At 40.4% G+C, this 22,513-nt stretch overlaps 1 protein-coding gene across 13 annotated transcripts in view; it reads right to left on the bottom strand.

The window, feature by feature from the left end:
• Positions 1 to 22,513, bottom strand: part of NCALD (neurocalcin delta) — a 383,100-nt gene that overhangs the window by 312,791 nt on the left and 47,796 nt on the right. For 7 of the 13 annotated variants that reach the window (XM_064588026.1, XM_064588027.1, XM_064588030.1 and 4 more), the window contains one exon: positions 13,781 to 13,847. The exons of the other annotated variants lie outside the window; for them this stretch is intronic. The gene's annotated coding sequence lies outside the window, so the exon portion shown is untranslated. The remainder of the gene's footprint in view (positions 1 to 13,780; positions 13,848 to 22,513) is intronic. 13 annotated transcript variants of the gene reach the window in all.

Genomic DNA, 22,513 nt, shown 5'->3' with positions numbered 1-22,513 from the left:
AATAAACAAGTCTCTAGAAAACCCACCAGGATTCTTTCAGCTATTAGTTTTACTTAGCTGTACCCAACACACAGTTGCTAACAAGAAGTAAAAAGAGTCATTCTTCTTCACACTCCCTTTCCCTGAATAGTCAGGCCAATAAATACTGAAGCGACCAAAATGCAGGCAGCACAGAGAAGTCCAGGAAGAAACATCACAGGTCATGTAATCTGGAATTACCACGAGGACGTAGACCTGGAAATAATTCTTGCCTCGTGAGGGCCAACTCCCTTCTCACTCCTCCTAAAATGTGTGTTATGTATTGGGTGGTGGACCTTATTCATTTGTTATGATGATCAGTTTAAGCTTTTTGCCTAAAATGAGAGAAAGTTTGTATCTCTAATACCACCTTGCCATTAACTAGAGCGTTGTTCAGTAGTTCTAGAATCTTTACTGAGCCCTTACTCTGTGAGTGGCATGGCTCTGGACCTGGAGGACACAGCATGAACAAGACACAGCTCTGCCCTTGTGGGGTTTTGGACATAGCCTGAGGGGGCAATTATTAATTACATCAATAGCTATTTAATTGCAATTGTGACGTAGTTTTTAAAGAATACAACTTGTGAAAAACATTTCCTTTCAAGACTTGCAGGAGGAGGAGGAGAGGGAAAGTCAGCAGTGAGGGTTAACGTCTCACTGTGGGGCATGTCTGGAAAGGAACTTTCTACCTAATTCTTTCTTAACTCTTGAGAAAGTGACATGAGTTTTGTATCCCAAGTCACCTGTGTGAGATGCACAAAATGATGTTAAATCAAAATATTGCACATTTCAGAGTCCTTCTCTGCACAGCCCCAAATTATGAAGGAGGCATTTGGCCTGAGGCTTGTCCTTGATATCGTCCTTCTGTAGCTCCTGTCAACACCTTGTTCCAACCCCTCTGACCTCCCCCAAGCTCTACCCCTCTCCATCCATCACAGGACACTTACTCCCAAGCTCATTTCTACTAATTCCAGCAGAAACATTAACTGACAATGTAGGTATTAAGTGACAATGGCCTAGGTCTGAATTATTTGCATTTTAAAGGAGGATTCCAGGGACGCCTAGGTGGCTCAGTTGGTTAAGCATCTGCCATTGGCTCAGATCATGATCCCAGGGTCCTGGGATTGAGCCCCACATCGGTCAGGCTCCTCCGTACTCAGCAGTGGAGTCTGCTTCTCCCTCTTCTTCTCCCCCTGCCCCTGCTCGTGTACTCTCTCTCTCTCTCTCTCTCTCTCTCACACTCACTCTCTCAAATAAATAAATAAATAAAATCTTAAAAAAAAAAAAATAAAGGAGGATTCCAGGAGACTAAGAGAAATCTTTCAGATTCTAGAAATTAAAATGATAAAATGATGTCTGCTTGACCCAAAAAACCCTGCCTTAGAGTCCTCCAAACTGTTTGTGCTATCCTAACCCATGGGGAAAAACGGGTCCACTCCCTGAATTCTCCCTCGCATACATACAAACTCTTATTTCTATTTGTGCTTATTTCTAGCACACTAGCCTCTGGAGCACCTAAGGTGACAGGGAAACATGTGAAGCCATTTTATTTTATTTTATTTTATTTTATTTTAAGTCAAAAACTTTATTTCAAAAATCCTCATAAGCAAAGTTAAGTTGGGAAAAAGAATTCACAGCATACAAGACAAAAGACCCATAAAAAAAGGGAAAGTAGGAAAAGGGGCCAAGGGTATGAAAAGAATGCAGAGGAGAAAGAATAGTGATTGATCAATAAGTATCTTAAAAGATGCTCATTCTCAGTATGGATTTTAAAAGAACTTAAAGTGTGGCACATCCATATCATGGAATACTCAGCAGTAAAAGAAATGGAATGTAGCACCAATATACACAATCATCTCGATCAATCTCCAGAGGATTATGTTGAGTGAAAAAAGCTAACACCAAAAAGTTGAACACCTTGATCGCATCTGTATAACATTCTCTTTTTTTTTTTAGTTTTATTGAGATGTAATTCACATACCACACATTTCACCCAAAATGTACAAGTCAGTGGGTTTTGTTTTTTTTTTATATATTCACAGTTTTGCAACTATTACCACAACCTAATTTGAGAACATTTTCACCATGCCAAAAAGAAATGCTACCTATTAGCAGTCCCTCCAAATTATCACCCCCTCTTCTCAAGCCTTAGACAAACCCCAGTCCACTTTCTGTCTTTCTGTGTTTGCCCACTCTGGATATTTCTTACAAATGGAATCATACAACACACGGTCTTTTGTGACTGGCTTCTTTCACTCAGCATGTTTTCAAGGTTCTTTCATTCCGTGGCATGCATCAGTACTGCGTTCCTTTTTATTGCCATTCCAAAACGTGGTAGGGAATCAACAACCAATTCTCCAATTTTCGGATTCTTTGACTCTCTGATCCCAACTGGGTATCCTACAGTTCAATTCAGTTCTGACACTAACTGCCCAGAGGTAACGTCAGACTCCACAGGTTTTTATTTTTACCAATGTACTACCATTTATTTATTTATTTATTTATTTATTTATTTATTAACTTAAAAAAATTCTAGTAATTATACTAGACATAACAGAATATATAACAGAAAATGTTCTATTAGTTTCAGGTGTACAGTATAGTGAGGCAACAATTCTCTACATGACTCAGTGCTCATCACGATACATGTACTCTTAATCCCCTTCACCTGTTTCACCCGTTTCCCCAACCTCCTCCCCTCTGGGAACCAATCTCTTCCCTATATTAAAGAGTCTGCTTTTTTGTTGGTCTCTTTTTTCATGTGAAGCCATTTCAAAACAAAACTGAATCTAAACTGGCAGTCTGTCAGGACACCAAACTCAGATCACAGATCATTGGAAAAAGCGTATCCAAACATTTAACTCTGCTATGGCTTTTTTCTCATCCTTTAACTGTGTACTCTTAAGTGATACAGAATCATTCTCGTCTCACACACACACAACTGTCCTTATATGACCTTGATATAATTTCCTTTTAACGAGGACTTTCCAGGAAGAGAATCTACTAAGTACCATGAGGAGTTATCTTTCTGAATCATCACAACCGTGTTCTGATACCATAGGACACTGGTATTTTGAATTGTGAAATAATATAAACCAGATTTAAAAAGTTAAACATACAAAAACAAAAACAAAACAAAACAAAAGTTAAACATACATCTTTTAGACAGCCTAAGCTCTATCATTTGTACCCTCTCCTCCTAATTAGAGGAATTTGTAGCTCAGGACCTCATTCCACATCTTGTTTTGTTACCACACCTCACAATCTGCAGCGGGAACCAGGGGCCCAATGAAAAAGGGAACAGAAATACAGAATATAGAACTACACTGAATCACATCTAGCAAACAGACTTCCCCTTTCATGTTGCTCCTGCCCTTCTGTCTTCCCTCATCTAATAATATTATTTTCCATCTGGCTTCACAATGCCAGAGTCCTTCTCATCACATGCACCACATCTGCTCTGTTCTGGAGAATTGCATTTACATTTCCAGTCCTCCTGTTTTACCAGTCTTGTTCTACACAATTGGCTTTATTTTCTGGTGTTTTACCCACAAACCCACCTGAGAACTAATTTTGTGATCTACCATGATCCAAAGCCAAAATGTTTAAAGGAGAGAGAAATGCCACTCCATGCATTTACATGCCAGGTGTGCACTGGAGAAGTACATCAGGTTCATCAAGAGGCTGGACACCAAGTGACAGGTGCCAGACCAAGAGTGATCAGGGAGATCTCATGCTCCAGCTTAAACCCACCTGTGGCTGCCCAGTACAGCCAGAAAAAATTCCACTCCTTCCATGGCCTACAATCCCTGGGTGACATGGTCTTTACCTTCATCTCCAGCCTCAGTTCACATCATATACCATTTCTCTCTTCATGCTCAAGCCACTCTGCTCTCTCTCCTATTCCCTCGCATAAGCCAAGCTGTATTCTGCCTCAGGGCCTTTGCACTTGCTGTTTTCTCTGTCTAGGATGTTCTTCCCACTACTTTTCAAAAGGCTAGAGCTGCTTTTGTCTTGAATCTCAACCTAACAGTTATCTTCAAGTCCCCAGAGAGGCCTTCCCTGGCTACCCAATCTAAAGTCACCTCCCTATCCCAGCCCAGTTACTCACAATTCCATCACCTTGCTGAATTTCCTTTAGTCTACTTATTATTTCTGAAATAATCTAGTTTTTTTCCATAGTAGCTGTCCAATAAATATTTGCACGACAAGATAATTAATTACTAAATTAACTTGTGTTTCTTCTCTTTATATTTCTCTCTCCCTTGTTCTGTGAAAGTAGTCAAGCCAACCTCTCTTGGAAAAATCTTGCTTTTCAAAGTTCAAAGTGAAGTTTCTAGCAAGATATTTTCCTTCCTGATGTTTTCCCCTAAAATCTGAGTTCACTGAAGGTATTAGCTAAGTGCCCTTAAAGACAAAGGGATATGAGTAAAAATTCACTGACATTGGCAAAAACAGATGGAGTGTGGCAGAGATAGATGACTGCCACTGAAGATTCATATTCCTTTTCCATGGTGTAGAACTGATGCTGGGAAGTGGCTGCTTAGCCAAGGACATATTTCCCAGTTCCCCATGCACCTAGGCGAGGTCATGAGAGTAGTTCTCATCAATGGAAAGTGAGAGGAAGTGTTGTGTGTCCCTGTTTGGCCAAGGGTTTCATCCTCCATATTCTTTTCTTCCTCCCACATGGTGGGAAGCAAAGGACTTTGAATCCCTGAAAGATGGTGAATTCGTAAGATGGAAACAACCCAGGGCCCCGAGTCAGTGCCTAGAGAGGAGCTGTCCAGCCAGAATATCTGCATTCAACAGTGTTTGAGGGAATAAAATATATTTATTATGTTAAACAAAGGCATATGGGTATGTTTCAACAGTGGTCTACCATGGCTAGTACAAGTTGGGTGGGACTGGGAGACACAATGAGAGGGAAGGACCTTACCAGTCCCTAGTGACAATGTCCTAAGGACATGGCAAGGTGTGTGTGTATGTGTTACAGCAAGAAAACCTGGCCTCTATGCCCAGGTCCCACTATTTGCAATCAGAGGCCTTTTATTTGTATTCCAAGTACCTTAACCATAAGCCTTCTCCATTCTGGTACAACCCTGATAAGGAAAAGGGCCTCCAGAACAGCTAAGATTATATTATCAGTAGTCTGGAAGATGAGAGCTCCAAGTCAAATTTAAATTAATTTTTAAAAATAAACGTAATATTTCTTACTTGTCTACATTTTTGGACTTACATTTCTACCTGCTACATTAGTCGAATAAATTAATAGATATTAGCCATCCCACAGTCACAAAGACCAAAAAGCAAAAACAAAACACTCTTAACCAAAAAAAGTATAAAATTAATGAAATTCAGCTAACCACCACTCATCCAATGCCACAGCAGGGAGAATCTGCTGACTGGAGCGAGCCTGTTGCAGGAGGCTGTGCAAGATGTAGGAAGATCCTAAACTCACCTCCTTCCACAGACACACCGAATCCTCAGATACACAGGGAACAGATTCCTCCAGAAAAAGACCTGATAACTAGCTGAGCAGCTGCTTCACATCAACAAACAAGAAAAGAGCCACATCAAGGTAGGGAGGCTAGGCTGAGACCTGGTACCACCATAAACTCCACCCACAGTTAAGCAACCCAGAGTCCAGAAGGAATTCAAAACCCAGAGCTACTCCCTAAGAAATGAAGTTTGTACCGCACATGGGGCACTCCAGTTGCAGAGAGACAATCCCCAAAACATCTGGCTTTGAAAACCAATGGAGTGCACATCCACAAGACCAAAAGGCTATAGCAAACAAATGCTTTTTAAAAGGCTTGCTTGCAGACTTTCTCACCCCAGGGCGCAGTGCAGGAAAAGCCATGTGAAAAACAACCAGATTTCACATCAAAGAGATCCATTTGCTAATCTTAAAGCCTCTGCCTGAGGGGACAAGGCCTATTAGGACACTCTCTGGGATGGAGGCGCTGGTGAGTGCCATTTTTTCCTGCTCTCCCTCTCCCTTGCTAAAGCCAGTAGGGTTTTTTCTTTTCTTTTCTTTTCTTTTCTTTTCTTTTCTTTTCTTTTCTTTTCTTTTAACTCCAGACTTTTTGTTTTTCTTGGCAGTGGCCATCTGTACCTTCCAAGCAGCAGGTGCCATTTCTTTTTTTTTCTTTTTCCTTAGGAGGTGCCATCTTCGTGCTCCTAGAGTGGAGCTTTTGTATACACATGTGGTGTCCCAGTTTTTGCAGCTGCAGCCAAGGGGACACCCTTTGATCACCTGGCTGTGGAGTCTGGCGGGGGGTGGGGGGGGATGACTTGTGTTCCTGGGCCCCATGGACTATAACAATGGGAAAGATTTCTTGGCAGGCTACCACCTCCAGCACACTGCAGAGAGAGCAGCATGAAACACACTCCTGGTCTGTGAAAGAAGCCTAGTTGCTTGTCTTGGAGCTTTAGACTGAGGGGCCGACTTCAGAACTGGCACACATCTAGAGGCTACCAAGGAGCTCTCAGGGAATGCAGACTGGCAGATGCCATCTTTGCGCTCTCCCTCTGCCTTGCTACAGCTCACAGGTATCTCTCAGAGAGGAGCTTATATACTCATTTAGAGCCCCAATTTTTGTGACTGTGGCCTAGGGGACACCTCCAAATCACCTGGTTTGGTGGCCCTCAGGGCTTATGCTTGTGGTCCCACAGGACTGTACATATTTGCAAACTTTAAAAGCCATTGTCTAAGGATCTGGCTTCCAACTGGCCTGAATCTAGGTACTGACTGATATCCTCCCCTTTAGGACGTGGTCAGGTTTTGGCACATCCTCAACAACTGGGAGCTATTAAAAATAAAATAGACTGCTTGGACAATCACAAAGATTCAAGAAACAACCAAGAGCTAGAGCAGAGTTGAACAATAAAGTTCATTGCCTACATGAGGCCACTCCTTCAAGACTGGGAGAGGGGGCTGTTTCATCTAATACATAGAAACAAATACAGTGAGTCAAGCAAAAAAAGGAAACAGAGGAACACGTTTCAAATGAAAAAACAAAATAAAACCTCAGAAAAAAACTTAACAAAATGGAGAGAAGTAATTTAAAGAGTTCAAAGTAATGCTCATAAAGATGTTCACCAAACAGGAGACGGATGGTGGGGTAAGTATATTGATGTTATGATGTTTTTTAAACACCTTTATCTGTATTCCTGACACACACTATTCAATTATTTAACAAATCTGTATTGAACACCTCCTATGTGCTAAGCACTTTGCTACGGCTTCAGATACATCAGACAACGCTAACAAAAATACCTCCCCTACAGAACCCTCCTACACTGTTGGTGGGAATGCAAGCTGGTGCAGCCACTCTGGAAAACAGTATGGAGGTTTCTCAAAAAGTTGAAAATAGAGCTACCCTATGACCCAGCAATTGCACTACTGGGTATTTACCCCAAAGATACAAATGTAGTGATCCGAAGGGGTACATGCACCCCGATGTTTATAGCAGCAATGTCCACAATAGCCAAACGATGAAAGAGCCAAGATATCCATCAATAGATGAATGGATAAAGAAGATGTGGTATCTATATACATGGAATATTACACAGCCACCAAAAAAAAACCACACAAAATCTTGCCATTTGCAACAATGTGGATGGAACTACAGGGTATTATGCTAAGCGGAATAAGTCAATCAGAGAAAGACACATATCATATGATCTCACTGATATGAGGAATTCTTAATCTCAGGAAACAAACTGGGGGTTGCTGGAGTGGTGGGGGGTGGGAGGGATGGGGTGGCTGGGTGATAGACAATGGGGAGGGTATGTGCTATGGTGAGCGCTGTGATTGGTGTAAGACTGTTGAATCATAGACCTGTACCTCTGAAAAAATAATACATTATATGTTTAAAAAAAAAAAAAAGAAAATAGTAGGAAGGGAAAAATGAAGGGGGGATATCAGACCACTCCCAAAGGGAGAGAAGGGAAATTTAAGTCAAATCAAAAGAGCCCCAGAGTCAGAGCACAGCAGCCTCCAAATTAAGAATGTGTCTGACTAATAAGAATGGAAGTGCTTTGCTCTAGGGCTCAGGTTTGAAATAATCACCTTTTGTTATCCTGCCCACCTTTACTTTATTTCTACTCCCAACAGATAGAGCCCTTTTCTCCTACTCTCTTACAGTCCCAATCTCATTCATTCAGGTGGTTACAATTACAATCTTTCATACATTAAAGACACGTAAGTCCACAATCCAACTAGATCCCCATCCTAAAACCAAATCCAGATTTCCAGATCGACATCTCCACTTCAATGTCCCACAACACATATTTATAACATCCAAAACTGAGGCCATTATCTTCCCCCACCTAGTCTCTACCTCCTTCAGATGTTTCTCATCAGTAGCCTCACTATCCACCCAGAAACCCGCCGTCAACCTAGATATTTCCCCTCTTTCATTCCCATTTACGTAAAATCAATCCCCAATTGAAACAATTCTTCCTCTGAAATTCCTTTAACATCTGCCCACTTCTCTTCATCTCCACTTACCTAATAGAGGCCAAAATTGCTCAACCCCAACCACACCCAAGGTTGCCAGGGCTCCAAGGACAAAGTCCAGAATCATTTTCCAAGCCTATACTGCCCTACCCTCTTCTAGCTTCATCATGCTGTGTCCCAATCTTTTTCAGGTTTCTGGAAGGTACCCATTTTCTGGTCATCTCAATCTTCACATATGAGGCTCATGCTGCACTGATTTCTCTCCCACGACCATTCTCCCATTGGCCAACTCTTTCATCTGTCTCAGTTCCCTGCCCTCTCAGCACACATCAAGGGAGGTCTCTCTACCATGCTTCCATTGCACACTGTTCTTTTCCTCCCTCCCGCTTATTATAATAAATATAATTCATTCATTATGTAATTATTTGTTCACTGTCTGTTTTCCTTGATAGAAAATTTCAAAAGGGAAGAGACCATGTCTGCCTTGATCCCTGTTGACACATAGTAGGAACGTGATGGGTAATTAAAGAATGAATTTTCACTCCCTCTCTAGGATTCTCTCTGCTCTGAACCTCCACTCTTGGCTCAGCCTGTCCCCTGTGATGGCAGCAGTCCACCCCCAGCACGCCATTAGTAATAAACTAACACAGATCCTCCATGAATCCTTACAAATCAACCCAGAATCACTCACCACCCCCACATAACCTCAGATCATGAGTCTGCTCCCTCATTTGGATGTCCATCTCCTGAAAGGTATACATGTAATCCCTGTACACAAAGTCAGTGTTAAGGTAAGATGAACCGCCTAACTTACAATAATGCGTGATAACTATATGGTGTTGCATACATTTTAGTGCATTACCCATATGACTTAGCTTGTTATTCATAAAGGTTAAATGGCTTGTTCAAGATCTCAAAGTTAGTGATGGAGCTGGCACTGGAGTCCAGTTTCCTACACTCCCTGCCTGTGGCTCCTAACAACTGGTTGAGTCAGCCCTGTGCTGAGATCTGAGGGAAAGAAGTTTACCCAAGAAACACCCTACAGACTGAAGGGCCATGTCACACCCATGGCCATAACTCAAATTTTAGTGGTATCTAAGGAAGGGGGTTTAGGGACAAAAGATATGGGTAAAGGGATTCCTTTCTTACACCATCATCTTCTCCTCCTTGTCCTTCCACACCCAGTTCAAATGTAACTTCCTTCTCTGAACACTCCCAGGATGAACTGTGTTGCCCCCTTCAACAAATAAATATTGACTGGGTTCCGTGCCCCTTGCTAGGACCCAAGAAAACAAAAAGATCAGGACTCCTGGCCCTCCCAGAGCCCCTGGTATCCCCCAGAGCTTGTCTAATTCTGCTCCAACACATTCAGCATACTGAGTATGAATATTTGTTTATCTCCATCACCGAACTGAAAGGGTTTCAAGGCTAGAGACTTCATCTCTCCCCCAGAATGCCTCCCTCCCATTCTGAGTTCAGAAAAAGTATCACAAAAGGAAAGGGATGAAGGAGGAAGGGCAACAGTCCGAGGTAAGTTTCATGGTTTCACAACAAACCACAGGAGCCAGGACCGTGACCACTAGCTTCCTCCATCATAGGTTTGATTTTGTGCACAGGCATTTTAAACAAAGTCCTAACTCCCCACTCCTTGGTAAGTTCCCTGAGGGTGGGAACCACAGTTTATCTAGCTTGCTCAAAGGCCACAATGTTCTACACATTTTGCAGAACTTAATGGAATTCTACCCCATACATTAGGAACAAGTTAGTAGCATAATATGCACTCATGCGATATGAAATTACAGCAGGAAGCACACAAGCCCACAAAAATGAGCTGGTGAACTAAGCAAGATCATCTGCTTTTGCATATTAATGTTTTAAAATGTTGCGACTTCTTGTTCATTCATTTTGACATCTGCCAGTGCTGGAGGAAGAAGCAATAGTAGTCACCTAATTTAATTCCATTCATTAAGTTAACCTCTTTCTTTAACATTTGGAAAATATCATTCTTTGATTGAGGCTGGGAAAAAGAAAAGTCCAATTCATGAAATCAACATTCTGAGGAAGCCTACATTGGGATTCATGGCTGTGAAAACAAACAAACAAAAAAACCTCCTAGCAGTTCAGCAGTTCAGCCATCGACAACTCCATTTTTTGGTGTAAATGCCCAACGAAGCAGTCTGAATGCTGTGGAAGCTAGCAGGTGACCAGAGCATGCTAAATCACATTTGCCTAGATCCCCAGAAGGAACCCTAAAAAAAAATATAGGTCTTATGCCCCAGACTCAAATCTTAACCAAAAAACAACAATGTTGTGGTCTTAATTTGTTGACCAAGTAGCCTCCACCCACTTGAGATGACCTCAGTCCACCGGAGTTAGAAAATCTTTTTTCTTACAGGATAAGTGATTTTCTTGACGTTACGGATAGAGATGAAATAACTCAAACTTATTATACTCTTATGTTAAATTTAGGATTAAGTTTTGTAATCATCAGGATACTCGGGATGCATCTGACATTTAACTGTTCATAAAATTTAAGAACATCTGACATTTAAAAATCTGATGGATTTTCCTTATAATTTCAATTTAAAATGTACATGACTTTAGACTTAACAGCTTGAAGATGAATGTGCATCATTTAATTTAGCATTTATTCATTTATTTGATAATTATTAGGCACATTCTTTGTACCCAGAACTTGAAGAATACAAAGGAGTTAATATGGCATTTTAGGGCTACAAGGGCCCTGTCCTAAGGAAGTTTATGTACTGGTGTTATGGGTTGAATTGTGTGCCCCCAAAACTTCCTATGTCGAAGTCCTAATGGCCAGCATCTCATAAAGTGATCTTATTAAATAGAATCATTGCAGATGTAATTCAATTAGGATGAGGTCATACCAGAATAGGGTGGGCCCCTATTCCAATATGACTGGTGTCCTTTTAAAATGGTAGCACCTTAATCTCTGATTTCTAGGGTCCAGAACTGTGAGACATTAATTTCTGTTGTTTGAAGTCCCCCCGTTCATGGTACTTTGTTATGGCAGCCCAAGCAAACAAATACAACTGGTTCTTTACCCCTTGCCTCTTAGCTCCAAGCCCAGCATTCTCTTTTCTGCTCTGTGATGCTGAGACTGGGACTGCAACATTTATTTCATTTACTCCCTTGTCAGCTGGCGTCCTCTACAGCTATGCCAACAACACAAGGTAAGAGGAGAGAAAAGGGACTTCTTTCTGGTGGCTAGTTTCTGCCGGTATCATACCAACAAGAGCACAGGCTGGTTTCGGTCCCCAGCTTTTCTCTACCCTCCCAACACCAGCCACTCCCATACCCCCTCAGATGTGCCGGCAGCTGGGCCACACCCACCTGGCAGTCAGAGTGCCCGTCTCTGCAGTCCCTCAGCAGCCAGGCTGCACACCACCCGATGCCCAGCCCTGCCCTGCCAGGCGCCTCCCCAGGCCTCCTGGTTCGCTTCATTCTATCCCTTTCCTGCTACTTCTCTGGATGACTTCAGCGTTTGCTTTTGCTCCTTCAGATTTCCAACATGTGTGGAACCAGCTCCCTGTATAAAATCCCTACTATCTGAATTACCCAGTGTGGTCCTGGGTTTTCTGACTAGAGCCTGACTAATTTAGTTTACAATCCCCATGAAGAGACAAATATACTAGAATTCAAAAATATAAGCTAGTCAAGATTTACAATAAATAATGTTAGTAATGGTACAGGTAAACATTCCCAATTTGATGTTGCTGAGAATATAAATGAATTCACATTTTCTTCAGGGGAGTTTGGCAGAATACATCAAAAGATAAAATATACACAGTTTGAGCCCCAAAATCCCATTCCCAGAAATCTATCCTAAGACACTAATCAGATAAATGCTCAAGATTTATATACAAAGATGACCATTCTAATGTTGCTTGTAATAGTTAAAAAAAATCTAGGGCGCCTGGGTGGCTCAGTTGGTTGGGCGACTGCCTTCGGCTCAGGTCGTGGTCCTGGAGTCCCGGGATCGGGTCCCGCATCGGGCTCCCTGCTCGGCGGGGAGTCTGCTTCTCCCTCTGACCCTCCCCCCTCTCATGCTCTCTCTATCTCATTCTCTCTCTCTCAAATAAATAAATAAAATCTTAAAAAAAAAAAAATCTAAAACAAAACTATCTATCAAAAAAGAACCTGTCAGGCGCCTGGGTGGCTCAGTGGGTTAAGCGACTGCCTTCGGCTCAGGTCATGATCCCGGGGTCCTGGGATTGAGCCCCGCATCGGGCTCCCTGCTCAGCGGGGAGCCTGCTTCTCCCTCTGCCTCTGTCTCTCTCTCTGTCTCTCATGAATAAATAAATAAAATCTTAAAAAAAAAAAAAAAAAAGGCTCTGAAGTCCAGGGCGCCTGGGTGGCTCAGTTGGTTCAGCGACTGCCTTCGGCTCAGGTCATGATCCCGGAGTCCCGGGATCGAGTCCCGGGATCGAGTCCCGCATCTGGCTCCCTGCTCAGCGGGGAGTCTGCTTCTCCTTCTGACCCTCCCCCCTCTCATGCTCTCTCTATCTCAATCTCTCTCTCAAATAAATAAATAAAATCTTTAAAAAAAAAAAAAGAACCTGTCAGTTAAATTATTTAATACGTGTGCGCACACGTGCACACACACACACACAATGTATCCTGGGTGACTTAAAATAATGTAGCTCTGTATTTCTCGACATGAAAATATATCCATATTACAGATTGTTAAGTGACAAAAGCAGATTTACAAACACCAGTTATAGCATGAAAACAAAATATGGAAATTAATTGTAATTATTTTGTATGTACCCAATGATTACAAACAGTGATTATTTCTGGGTAGTAGGAATTTAGGTGATCAGGCAAAGTGCCCGTTGCTGGGAGCAAAGAGAAGTGTTCTATTAATAATAATCACATGAATACTTAGAACACTGTTTTAATGTCAATAGAGGCCCAAATACGTAAAAGTTGAAAATTTCAAGTATTTAGGAAAAAAAGTAATCACCCTGCATTTATATTATTTAATCCAAATTTACAAGGGTATGCATCCTTTGATTTTCCTCTTTTCTATTATTTCTCTGTTACTTTCATTTTTCAAGGTGATCCTTATTCACTCAACAGCAAAAACATAATTAGTTCATTCATATGCTAGTTCTTTACTGATGTATCTAATTTGTCAACCAAAGGGGAACAGAGAGCAGTCCCTGTGGCCTAGAGTCAAAACTGCCTTAAATACTTTACCAATCTACTGTTTAAACAGCTAACAGCATATCTGCAGTTTGCAAAGAAACAAAGAAACAATGGAATTACCTCCTGAGACACAAACTCCTCACGCAATGCAAGAAACATCCTGGTCCAGCCACAGGGACAATGGAACCTATAAAAGAAAGATGACTACTGCACCCAAAATGCAACAATGGGTATCAAAGTCCAGTGAGTGCTTTTGCTCCTGCCCTGGGTGTCTGCAGCTCACAGGCTGCCACTTCCCAGTCCCATGAATCTTCAGAACAGGCAAGAGCGGCTGCTTACTGGGAAAAGACCACCGCCCCCTTATGTGAGCCCTCATCCTCACTCCTTAATACAATTTCACTCACAAACCCCAAGTGCATACTAGAAATCTAAAAATAACATTGCTCGTTGGAATTTAAAGGCTCAAAACTGAAAATTTCCCAGGCTTCACTCCAGTAATATTGAAAATGCAGATTCTTTTTTCTACACCAACAGAAGCTTGGGGAATTGGGACTGAAGGCAGTGAGGTCCAGGAATCCATCTGCTCCATGCTATCCTGGGGAGAAGCAGTCACTGCTATTTTGGAAGTTTCAAAATGCTTGGCAAGAGTCTTATAAAAGAACACAATGAACGCTAACATAACACCAGAGAAGTATCCAGGCACTGAAAACCACAAACCAGGTAGAATGACCCAGGAGTCTTCAAGTCACCTGTAACAACCCTTGCAAATCAAGATATACCAACTCACAAAAATGGGTTTTAACCAGCATCCTTTTTCCTGGTGGTGGTTCACTGATCATATAGAAGAGTAAATTACAGCTTTAATTCATTATTTTCCCCATCATAATTTACACAGTCAATCAAAGTTTTCTTAGTATCTCCCATGTTTAAAGCACCATGTTAGGGCTTTCTCTCAAAAAATCTTGCCTTACAGTCTAGTGAAGGGGGAAAGAAGTGTACGGAAATTGTACAATAAGTCAAGAAAATAAAATAAATAAAAGGCATAAATATTAGAAAGGAAGAAGTAAAACTTCTTTATTAGCAGATGACATTATTATGTACCTAGAAAATTCAAAGTAACTTATCTATAAACAACTATTAACAGCTAATATGTGAATTAAGGGTTGGAAACAAGATACAAAGTTAGTATATAAAAACCAGTTATATTTCTATATACTATAAATCAATCAGATAAAGATATTTTAAAAATAATACCATTCATATTGACATAAAAAAATCAGATACATAGGACTAAATTTAACAAGATATATGCAAGAATTCTACACTGAAAACATTGCTGAGGCAATGAAAGAAAACCTAAGTAAATGGAGAGATATACCATAGGTATGGACTGTTAAGACACCAATTCTCCCAAATTGACCTCTACATTCAACAAAGTCCCAGTTAAAATCCCAGCAGGTATTTTTTTTTTTTGATAGAAACTGACAAACTCATTCTGAAATTTATATGGGAATTCAAAGGACCCAAAATAGCGAGGACAATTTTGAAAAAGAAAAACAAAGGTGGTAGGTTTAAAGTTCCAAACTTAAGACTTACCATAAAACTATAGTAATTAACACAACAGTCAAAAAACTTGAACAGGCACTTTAAAAGAGAAAATATCTAAATAGACAATAAGCATATGAAAATGTGCTCAAAATCATCATTCATCATGGAATTAAAACCACATGCCTCATTAAAATCACAACGAGATACCACTACACATAAATAGAATAAAAAAGACGTATACCATCAAATGATAGCAAGAATGTAGATCAACTCTCAGATATTTCTGGTGAGAATGTAAAATGGCACAACTCCTTTGGAAACTGTTTGGTGGTTTCTATTAATGTTAAACATATGCCTACCCTATAACCCAGCAATCCAATCCTAGGTACGTGCACAAGAAAAAGAGGGATTTGTTCAAGAATATTTATAGCATTTTTTCATAATTGTGAAAAACTGGAAACAATCCAAGTCTCCACCAGCAGAAAAATGTATAAACAAACTGTTACATATTCATACAATGGAATTCTACACAGCAATAAAGAAAAAAAGAACAAACTATTGATAGATATATAGCATGGATGAAACTCAAAAGCATTATGTTGAGCAAAAGTAGCCAGATGCAAAAAGAGTACATACTGTATAATGCCATTAATTTGAAATTCAAAAATATGAAAACTAATCTATGGTGATAGAAATCAGGACAGTCATTAATTACCTTTGGTAGCTGACAGCAGTTATTAACTGGGAAGGAGCATAAGGGAACTTTCTGAGGTGACGGAAATTTTCTGTGTCTTGATCTGAGTGGTTGTTGCAAAGGAATATGCATATGTAAAAATGCATCAAGTTGTACAATTAAAATTTTTACATTTACTATATGTAAATGATATCTCAATATAAAAGAAAGTACAGAAATAACCAGATGGTAGGAGGAGAAAGTTCCAGAAAAGATGTGCATATAAAAGGCCATTGGAATGGTGAAATTTCTAGCCGGTAGTGAAGGATGGGAGAAGGCAGTGATCGGTAAAAGTATTACATGTAGAATGACCCTTGAAAGAGGGAAAAGCTTTGAATCTCAATAATTGTAGTGTGAAGGTAAGAGAAGGTAAAGAATATTGTGGGAGAGAAAACATTATATATTGCTGTTGTCTGAGAGTTTATATTTTCCCCCAAGTTCATTTGTTGAAATCCTAGCCTGCAATGTGGTGAGACTGGGAGGTGGGGCCTTTAGGAGATGCTTAGGTCGTGAAGGTGAGCCTTCATGAAGGTGAGCCACAGATGGGATTAGTGCTCTTATAAAAGAGTCCCTAGGGAGCCCCCTTGCCCCTTCCACCACGTGAGGACACAGTGAGGAGGCACCATCTATGAGGAAGTGGGCTCTCAACACACACCGAATCTGCTGGCACCACGCGCTCTTGGACCTCCAGCCTCTGTATTTATTATGAGAAATAAATGTTTGTTGTTTATAAGCCACTCAGTTTATAGTATTTTTGTTATGATAGCCCAAACAGACTACAACACACATTAAGTAATGAAAATCTGAACTGAGGTGGATAGAAGAGGAACAGAGAAGATGTGAGTAATATTACAGAGCCAGTGTGGGGCTGACTTGCCAACTCAAAAAACAGACACCGGAGCTCAGAAGAGAGGTCAGAGCTAACGATGGCTGGGAAGTCCTCCTTAGAGTGGTGACATGCTGCAGTTGCTAATAAATATTTGTTGGGAGGATGAACAAATGGACAGACAGAATGGTAGACGGGGGGGAGGGAGGAAGATTTAATCAGGTTATCAAGAGAAATAGATCGGGTTTAGCCATAGAAAATTGCTGGTATTTTACCATTTTTTTGCCTTCTAAAAACTGCAGTTTCATATGACTCAGTCTAATAGATAAGGAAAAAATAGGGGGCAAGGGCAGCTCTGTGGGCCACTCCTCCAATTAGGGAAAAGAAGAAAAGCCAGTGAAAGAGCAGACAGGGAAACACATTATAATAAAAATAAGAATAAAAGGCTCTATGCAGTTTAAAAAAATATATTGCCTTAATTTAAAAATGTCTAATTAGAAAAAAATTCTTGCCTAAAGACAGGAACTGACAATTTACAGAAGATCCACAAAGCCAAAATGCATATAAGAAATGTTCAGCATCTGGGGCGCCTCGGTGGCTTAGTTGTTAAGCGTCTGCCTTCGGCTCAGGTCCTGATCCCAGGACCCTGGGATCGAGCCCCACATCAGGCTCCCTGCTCCGCGGGGAAGCCTGCTTCTCCCTCTCCTACTCCCCCTGCTTGTGTTCCCTCTCTCGCTATGTCTCTCTCTCTCAAATAAATAAATAAAATCTTTAAAAAAAAAAAAAAAAGAAATGTTCAGCATCACAACAATCAGAGAAATAAGCATTAAAACCATGAGATACCATTCCAAAGATTTTTTTTAAATAATAGTATAAATTTCTGGCAAGCGTTTAGGAAAACATTCTCACACATTTCTTTCAAAAGTATAAATTCATACAGACTTTCTAGAAAGCAACGTATCTGTATGTATAAAATTCTCTAAATTTTTCATATCTTGTGACTCAGTCATTTCACTTTTAGGAATTTGTCCTAGAAATGTATTACATGTGTAATAAGAAAAAGCACAAAAAGATATATGTAGAAAGATGCTTAACATATCTTATGTATAATAAAATAACCTAGGCCGCCTGGGTGGTTCAGTTGGTTAAGCGACTGCCTTTGGCTCAGGTCATGATCCTGGAGTCCCAGGATCGAGTCCCGCATCGGGCTCCCTGCTCAGCGGGGAGTCTGCTTCTCCCTCTGACCCTCCTCCCTCTCATGCTCTCTGTCTCTCATTCTCTCTCTCTCAAATAAATAAATAAAATCTTAAAAAAAAAATTTAAAAAAATAAAATAAAATAAAATAACCTAAATGTTCAATAGTGACTTAAATACCCAATAATGGGGAATTTAAAAAAATTATAGTTATTTTTTTAATCATCCCTTTATAAGTATATTTAATGATACAGGAGAAAGCTCACCATAAATCTAATCTTCAAAATAACATTTTGAAGTTGTCCCCTTTTGGATGATAAGGAATATAAAGGTATCAATAAAAAGAATGTCCAAAAGAAAATTCACCCAAATCCCCACATGGCAGGAGTATAGTACATGTGTATTTTTGCTCTTTTTGTTTTCTTTTTTGTTTTTAACAACAGCAAGGATTGCCTACAATTTTAAAACAAATTAAACATTATTTATTTTAAAAAACACATTGCTCTCAAGTTGTCAGGCAGCACTCAAGGCAACCCAAAGGGTATGTGTGTGCCGTGGGCACATCTCTTAAAAGGAACGCACAGAGATAGGTCTACCATAAAGCTAAAGAAGCCCAAGCTTCAGGACACTTTCTAAGGGCACACAGTCCTTTCTAGAACTCTAGGAGGGATCCTAATAATGTGCCCACACGGTCATTTGGTTTTGTTTTTATTTTGCATTAATAAGCTATTTCAGCAGCAACAGGTTAAAACCACTGTCTCTTTCCAACACCATTTCTTCTCCATCATACTTTGTCTCATAGCAGGTGTTACTGGAGTTGCCCCGGGCATTTTTGGGGATCTGGATAAAAAGAAATTAAGTTGGGATATATTCAGTTTGAAGCTTCACAGGACATGTTAATGAGACTTGTGATCATTTCCACGTACAGTTGAGTTATTGCTTGATGTCCCAGGGTAGATACGGGTTTTCCGGAATGTTCCTACCACCCACTGTGCTGACTCATCCAGTGTTGTTTCATAAAGGTGCAAGGCCAGAGGATATGAACGTGTCCTAAAGTGCCCAGCACTGGAAGTATGTGGGTAGTAGACAAGAAACAAAGTTTGAAATGCAACAGAGCCAGAAGCTCATCTATGGGAAAGATCTTCCAACTACAGCAGACAGGTCAGTTCTCATTGACATCCGCCCTCATTTTTCAGGACTCTGTATGACCATAGAGGTACCAAGGCAGAGGGTAAACTATTAAACAGACTTAGATGGAGAAAACAGCACCAGAACTACAGCGTAGTATCCATGGGTTGCTTCTCTCGTTTTGGTCCACTTACTTACCTGGACAAATTCCTGCTCTAATCTGTAAGGTTCTCCCTGCCTTTATTAACTCTGAAGTTCCTGACCTTGGTGTGACAACTGATTCTGAAGCCCTAAGAGTTTGACCTAACTTCCTGTTTGTCACGTTTACTTCCTTTGAGATCTTAATCCTTGTGCCCAAAGCTAGACTGGTGAATAGTATCCTTTCTCATTGGTCTCTGAGTCTCAGGAATTAGACTTGGCCTTCAACCCTGATTGAACTTTATCAGCAACGGTCATGGCAGTTCCTCAAGAATTCCTCAACCTCTTCCTGTGGGCATACTGACGTCCACAAAATATTTATTATATATGTGTATATAGATTTAGACCTATTTCTACAAAGGACTTGAAGAAGCTTATAAAAAATATATGCAATAAACTAGAACAAGGTTATTTAATCAATTATGGGCGTACAAGTTGTGAATCTTATTTTACTACTTCACCATTCCGTATGCATAGCTTTTTTCCAGAGGTCATAAGATGGCTGCTGTATCTCTATACATCACATTTACATTCCAGGCAAAGGAAGAAGGGAAAGATACAACACCACAGACTTCTGCTCACCTGCTTTGGTTAGAACTGAGTCCCATGGCCACCTTTAGCAGTCAGGTAGCCTGAGAAATTGAGTTTTTAACTGGTCCCATTGCTGCCCTGAACAAAATCAGGGTTCTGTTAGTAAGAAAGAAGGGGGACACATAGCAAGTAGGCAACTAATAATAAGTGTCCCACCAAGAAACTGGGTAGATGTTACCAGAAATATGTGTGGTCCAAAAATTTTTTCCTTATGTGTCTATGAATATTTATATAATATTATATGTTTATATAATACTATATGATTATGTAATTCTCCTAAAAACTAAAAATGTAATAACCTAGATAACTACTTAACATCTTAGGGTTCCCATTTTCTTCTCTATTTCTCCCCTCTGAAAGTTTCCCCTCCTCATTTAAATCAATAATAAAATCTTAATGATAAATTTAACAGAAATTTGTCAATGTGTATCAAGACTCACGAAAATGTTCCTGTTCTGACTCACAATTAGGGTTGCCAGATTTCGCAAATAAAAATTGTGGATACCCAGTTAAATTTGAATTTCAAATAAAAATGAACACTTTTTAGTATAAGTATGTACCAAATATTACACGGGACATACTTATACTAAAAAACTATTCATGGTTTATCTGAAATTCCACTGTGGCTGGGAATCCTGTGTTTTATGTGGTAACCCTACCCATATTACTGCCCCAAGACTTCATCCTAAGGAAATAATACAAAAGAAAGGACAAGAGCCCTGCAGTGACAGAATGGAAAACTGGAAACAAAGTAAATCCCTTCAAAGAAAAGTAAATAAACTATGGGCATTCTAATCCATGGAATAGTATTTAGAAAAATAAAACTGTCAAATTATTAAAAATTATAGAAGAATATGCAAGTCTTGTGTATGCCATAATTAAAATTCTAAAAATGCATAAAAACAGTAGAAACACCAAAAAGGAGTAAAGAAAGAAAAAGGTTGTGTTTATTAGGGAAGATTTGAGAGGTTTTCCCTCCTTCTCAACTTTTGAAATATCTTTATGACCTTTTATAAATTATAAGATCTTTATAAATATCTTTATAATATTGTAAAATATTCTGCTAAGAGAACACTGGTGAATTATTAAGTTAAGCTGAGTGACCAGACAGGTTTGCAGATGAGGAAAATCAGTCTCATTTTTCCCAGGAAGGTGCTGAACCACTACCTGCCTCCTAGGTCATTGCTTTGCTGGGTCCAACGGACTGTCTCCCTGAACACAAGACCTAGGGGTTGGAGCAGAGAAACGGAATAAGATTTTAGCTGCCATATAGCATTTGCCACATTTCGAGGGCATTAAACTAAATAATCTAAGTGAGAAAGGTCAACTCTATTATCCACAGTTATATAAGAGAAATAGAAGCTCGAAATGACTTGCCAGGGAGAATACATCCTCTCACAAGTGAGGAGAATCGAGGGAATGGACACGAAATAATACCTGCATTCATCTAAGAGGCTTTGTGTTGAATAAGTGCTCTTTGATTGTATCTCTGAGCATGTCCCTCTAATGCTGGTGAATAGGTAATTGTAAGTATATACAATGAATAGCATGCCTTCCTTTTTCAAGAACGCACACTTTAAGCTGTTTTTCTAATGGTGATGATGGATTTATACAATCACCTACACTGTTCACCCCACTGTGCCTGTGGCCCACATCTGCACAGCTGGCCAGGAGAGAGAATTCAGGGAACAAGAGTGAAGCAATGCTAGACCATCTTCCCCAGACACCGCCCTTCCCTTAGCAATCATGTCAGGTCTCTTAATCAACATCTGCTCACAGTATTCCTGAATTTAAGTAATGCTTCCCTGTCTCTCTGAGGGGAACTGTTCATCTAGACTCCTGGGATGCCCTAGCACTATTTGGGTCAAAGATTTATTCTGACAACGTGTATGAGATTGAGAGGATTACCACTGCCTGGCGAAGAGTCGACTATGGTGGTGGCCCCATCCTATGGTTCTTCCACAGGTACAAGACAGTTCCAGGTTATGGATGCTGGATTATCTCCATGAATGTGAATGTGGAAAGGAAATTTTTTAAGGCTGGGCCAAGAAGGAAAGAAGACAGAAAGGGGGGAAGAAATCTAGGTACTGGTGGTACTAAGGGCCTCTGAGATCCTTTGGAAGGTAAAAGGTAAGATAGACCTAGTAATAAGCCTATAAAAATAAATTTAAAAAAAGCTATGATAAAAGAGAAAGAGAGTGAGAAGTAATATCCTTCAGAGTCAGTCAACAAAATTTCAATTACATTATAGGCCAGGTTTTAGAATCCCTACCCTGTCCTTTCCCCTTCTCAAGAAATCTGATCCTGCCCACAAAACTCAGTGGAGGTCAGCAGGCCTCACCGCCCATTCACTTTGGCCATTACTGATTGGGCCAGGAGTACTTAGCAAACTTGAAGGGGACCTACATGTTGGTGGGCTAGGTATCAATTGAATTCCCTGTCTCTGGAATCTGACCTCCTCCGCCGCAGTCTTCTTGGCTGGCTTCCCTCCCCTTCCCCACCTCTAGATGTCAGAGTACCCTAGGGATTAGTCCTGGGCCTCCTTCTCTGCCCCGTAAACACAATCTCTGTAGGTGATCTCAGCTGAAGCCCTGGTTAGAATTAGCTCCCAAATTCTAATCACCAGTCCCCACCT

This window comes from Mirounga angustirostris, unplaced genomic scaffold, assembly GCF_029215605.1.
Source record: "Mirounga angustirostris isolate CCGP_5_RB_7025 unplaced genomic scaffold, mMirAng1.0.hap1 SCAF_4, whole genome shotgun sequence".
Taxonomy (NCBI): domain Eukaryota; kingdom Metazoa; phylum Chordata; class Mammalia; order Carnivora; family Phocidae; genus Mirounga; species Mirounga angustirostris.
The sequence above is the reverse complement of the archived record's forward strand: the minus strand, read 5'-3'. Positions and strand labels throughout refer to the sequence as shown.